At 38.5% G+C, this 5279-nt stretch overlaps 1 pseudogene; it reads right to left on the reverse strand.

Annotated features, from left to right (window-relative positions):
* Window positions 1-1696: 1696 nt before the first annotated feature.
* On the reverse strand, window positions 1697-2228 carry LOC142839275 (large ribosomal subunit protein eL20 pseudogene; annotated as a pseudogene).
* Between the last annotated feature and the right edge of the window lie 3051 nt (window positions 2229-5279).

Below are 5279 nucleotides of genomic sequence, written 5' to 3' on the forward strand. Positions count from 1 at the left end.
ATACTTATTACATCCCAGGAATTACAAAAATTAAAAAAAAATAGAATGGATACTTAATGACATCTGTACCCTTAGCACATGCACATGTAGTGGTCTGAATGAGAGATTTGCCCCACTTCCCACCCCATGTACTCAGATATTGGAACAGTTGGTTATGAAAGTTTCAGGTGGCATTTATGGGGGATGTCATTGAGACTTCAAAGCCTTGTCTCACTTGTGAGTTGTTCTTTGCAGGTTTTGTGTGTGTTTAGAGATGTGGTCTGTGGGCCTCCTGCTCTGACTGCCTTCTGCCATGTCTTTTCCTCCATTATGGACTCTCTCACTAAAAGTCTTAGCTCAAATAAACTTCATTGCTTTTGATTATGCTACTTATCATAGCAACAGAAAAGTAACTAATATTGCATCTTTTTCTGTTTTGTGTTGGTTTACTTTGGTTTTCATGAAAATGTTTCTCTATGTCTGTCTTAAAACTCACTCACTTAAAAGTTGACCTCAAAGACAGAGGTCTTCATGCCTTTACTTCTGAGATTAAAGGTGTGTGCCACCACACCCAGTTTAATGAAACACTTAAAAAATAGCATTTAGTATATGAAGTTCTTTATACATGGTAGGAGTATTTATTATTATCTACACAAGGTAATCCTTGAGGTTAAATATTTTCTCATATATCATATTATAACCATCACCAATCATCTATTATTTTATTACGTCATTGTTCAAGAAGTTACAGTGACCTTGGACTCCCAATTTTTCCTTTTATTTCAAGACTGCTTTGAGAAGATCTGCATGAGTATTTTTTCATTTATTATTTACATGTCATAAAACTATACATTTTATATATTCTTTCTGGAAATTGAATACTTTTCAATATCAGGTGACAACATATGCTCTTCAAGTATATAAAATACATACTTTAAAAAGTCTTTGATATCATTTAGTAAACACAGAAGGAAGAAAGGTTAGAGTGAGTGAAATAAATAAGACAAAATAAGAAAATTTAATATCAGTTGTTTCATAAATTACATTCTAAAGAATTTCAGTCTTAGGAAAAAATTAGAAAGAAAGCATACCTCAAAGAGGTAATGCGCTGTGTTGTCCTTTTGTATACTCAAATTCAAGATTGAAGTATTAAAATTAATTTAATTTTGATGACTTAACTTTTTTCAAAAGCATCAGAAAATTAAGGTAAATCACTTATCTTAAAGAGAAAACTACCATTATGGATGGAAATTACGTTGTGAAGGATTTGAGAGGAAACTGTGCTAAACTCTAACCCTGTGGGAGTACAAAACACACAACTGATAACTGAAAATGTAGACTAATGAGAGAGAAGAAAATTTGAAGGACAGAATCCAGTTACTATTATTCCAAAATAACAGTTTCTCATTTCAGCTAAGAAGGATACATTTAGTCATTGTTTTTTTTTTCCACCAAAAGCTAAAGTTCTTTCACAAAAATCAAGAAAGAAGGAAAGGAAGGAAGGAAGGAAGGAAGGAAGGAAGGAAGGAAGGAAGGAAGGAAGGAAGGAAGGAAAGAAAGAAGGAAAGAAGGAAAGAAGGAAAGAAGGAAAGAAGGAAATAAGGAAGGAAGGCCTATGTAATGGGCCTGTAAGGAGGTAAATTATAGTTCTGAAACTCAGGACAGAAATATATTTTTTTTTTTGAACTCTGGAACTTTATTCAGTGGGTCTCTGGGTCTAGAAGAAGATGTTAGGCCTCTTGGTAGTGAAGCAAGGCTTTTGCTGGCGCTGCAGAACACGGTGGGGCAGCGGGAACTTGATCTTGGAGTCATGGAACTGCTTGACAGCCGGCCTGCGACATTTGCCGGTGGCAATTTCTTCCACCTTCATGATCTGGATGGAGTGTGCACGGGCACGATGCCGGGCACCCATGTCTCGGTAGCACTGTGTGACAGCCCCAGCAGTGGTCAGGTCACGGTACTCGCAAGTACATGTTGTGTGTTCCACTGCGGGAATCATAGCGCAGCCAGATGCCGAAGTTCTTCACGCGCAGGGAGGACTTCTCGAATACCTGCCCATAGTACACGATCTCCCTGGATGACTTCTTCATCTTCTTCAACTGTGACACGAAGTACCAGAAGCGGGACTTGGCCACCGCATGGTTGGGTGCGAAGATGCGCATTCGGTACAGCGGTGGTGTGTGGCACTTGGGGGTGGGCAAGCAGCGCCTCACCACCTTGTACTCCCGGAGTGTGCCGGAGACCTTCATGGCGGTCCGTCCTCGTCCGCCTCCAGTCGCAAAAGGCCAGAAATATAAATTTAAAAAATGACCAACACAGAAGTGATTTCTGTTGTTTTCCTCTTCTTTCCCATAGCTTCTTGCCACCTCGAAATCCTGAATACACAGAAAAAGTTTCAGTGAAAAACATCCTCCTTCATGTTAGAGCCCATACAGGGTGTCTATGAGTGAAGCAGAGACCAATCCCCTGGTGTTTTCTGTTTCAAGTTTTCCTGATCTGAACAGAGTGGCAACTGCAGCAGTGGCACGGGGACAACAAACTCTGGCAAACCCCTCTCTGTCTCTGTAAGCACTTGTGAAAGAGGTAGATGAGATGTGTGGAGGATGGGGTGCTCACCTCTCTTTTGGCTCATATTTTGTCCAGAGGGTCATTCAGTGATGGGACATATAAATGGCCTAAGGAGGTTAAAACTATGACCATGTAGCAAAAGTTCCTGGACTCAAGGAATCAAGGAAATGTAATAGGAAGAAGGGAATTGGATAAATTGAGCCTTCAGAGGAAGGCTGTAGTCTCTAGGCTCTACTGTAAAATTGAAACAGAGCACAGAAGTATAGCTTGGAAAACAGAATGTTGGGGGCTCCATTGTCAGGTACCCCAACTGTCCTCTTGTGGTGCACATTTAATATGGGTGTGCTAAGTAGTCAACATGGCTTTGATAATTAAACTGATGTTGGAGCCAAATCCACTGAAGACCAATGGGAATTTTGGTCTTAGCCAAGCTAGGTTTGATTACAAACAGAAATGAGCAAACACATAGTTAATATCCCACTGGATTTTATGCAGCAATCCTTGTTCCATAATATTTAAAGTATGCAAGTACACATTCTAAAACTATTTACAACCAAAGAATTAAGATCATCATAATTTTCTCAGAGAAAAGGGTGGTCATCTACAAATGTTAATGTTTATCTTACCCCAGTGTTAGAATTAGAAAAAAAATGTTAAGGAGATTTCTAAAGCCTTACGCTATGATATAAGAGCAAATGCTAGCATGTGTCTCTGTGAGAAAAGCAGGTACTCATGTGTGTGTGTGTGTTTATGTCTATAATGTGGGTGTATGCATGCTACATTACGTGTGAGGAGCTCAGAGGACAATCTCATGCACTTCTTTTTTCAGCCTGTTGTGAGATAGAGTTTCACTGTTGCTGAGTAGACCAGTCTAGCTGATTCATGAGCTTCCAGGGATTTCCTTGTATCTGCCCCACATCTCTCTGTGGAAGTACAGGGAATACAGATGCACACATCATACCTCTAGCTTTGATTGGGGTTTTGGAGATTCAAACTTAGGTCCTTATGCTTGCCTAGCTAGTACATTTACCCACTGAGTCACAACCCCTACCAAAAAGCAAACGCTCCTGAAATAAAGGGAAAAATAGATATTCTCTACAGGGAGATAGGAGCTCTATAAAAGAATCATTTAGAAAGTATATATATATAAACAAAATTGACCTTAAATTTGTATCAATAAACCATACCAATGCAAATCTCTATAGAATATCCCCCCTTAATGTAAAAAAAAATTATAAACAATATTTGGGAATTTGGGTATATTTCTGTAGACTACTTCCAGCTGGTTGGAGGTATTGATAATCAGGTCTTTCATGGTATATCCTGTGTGTTAGGTAGGTTCATCTTAGTCAGCAGTTGGGTGAAATAATTTTTTATGGGTATTCATGGCAACCTTTCAGGAGTTCTTGGTCCATCAAACCATATTAGTTTGGAAGCAATCCACAGGTTCTCATCCTCTGTGGAAACAAAGAAGAAAAACCTTTTTCCCCCAAAGCAACATATCCTTATACCTATATTTTGAATTCAAGATACCTTTAAAATATATTTATTGGTTTAGCTTAGCAGCCCATACAATGAAATATCTCTCTGTATTTAGCTCCTTCACAGTAACAAATTTCAAAAAATACATAATATCTAGACTCTCTTTGCATATTCTGTTTTTATGTGGTTTATTTTTCTTTACTCCTTGTAATCTATGACTATCTGTACTCTATCTCTTTAAAGCCATTGTTTTATATATATTAAAAACCTCTATACTCTTTTACCTCTCTTTCCCAAGGCTATGAACATTTATCCAACACTGTGACCCATTTAGAGTCTTTTCCATCTGAATTTGTTTTTATTGTGTATCTGTAATTTTTGCTGACCCAGACAGCTTCTTAAAATGCTGAGCAATTCTTAAAAACTAAAGCTGCAGCATTATTAGGGTATATATGTTGCTTCCTTGACCTGCCCAGTCCAACATGGTGGAAGTCCATTCACTGCCTCTGAAAGCCATGAACATTGCCCCAGTTTTAGGCACACAGCAGGTCCATGTTGCCATTAAGCAAGTTGTAGTACGTTGCTCACAAACCTCCTTTAAATGCTCAGTCTCCTGAAGGAGCCAGAGTTTGCACTGACAGAAAAGCCCAGAAAGCTAGCATTTCAAAGTGGCATGGCTTTTTTTTCTGAAGCAGGTGTTCTTAAGTTCAGTCACACATGCTCTGTGTTCCCAATCCTTACCTTAGTCAGATAAACAGAAAGCACTGTAGGGCTTGTTTTTCTTTTGCATTATGTGATGTTCCCATGCTCACTAGAGTGATGTTATGAATCTTACTAAACTTAAAACATTTTGATAATATCCTTTGCCAATTATCAATGATCCATGTATGATTAAAATGGAGATATTCCAAAATATAGTGTTAAGTTTGAGTTCTCAGGTGGAGATGATGTTTCTTTCCCCTTTCCCTCCTATATCTTTTGCTGTATATTTCAAAATAGCATGGGTTTACAAAAGGGATTTTCATCAGCCTGGCATGACCTCTGGCTTCTAAAGAATTCAAGGAGATCCTGATAGTGCTCCATAGTTCTCTCCCGGGGAAGTGCATCCACTTCTTGAGGCTGCAGCTTCTTGAATCTCACTGCTTCTTCCAGAGTAAAAAATGAAAAATGCTTTTGAATCTGTCAATAAAGAACGTGCTACATTTTGGTTAGAAAGTCAAGTCAAGCTTGTTCATGTGAAAAATCCCTAA

This window comes from Microtus pennsylvanicus, chromosome 1 (genome assembly GCF_037038515.1).
Source record: "Microtus pennsylvanicus isolate mMicPen1 chromosome 1, mMicPen1.hap1, whole genome shotgun sequence".
NCBI classification, from domain to species: Eukaryota; Metazoa; Chordata; class Mammalia; order Rodentia; family Cricetidae; genus Microtus; species Microtus pennsylvanicus.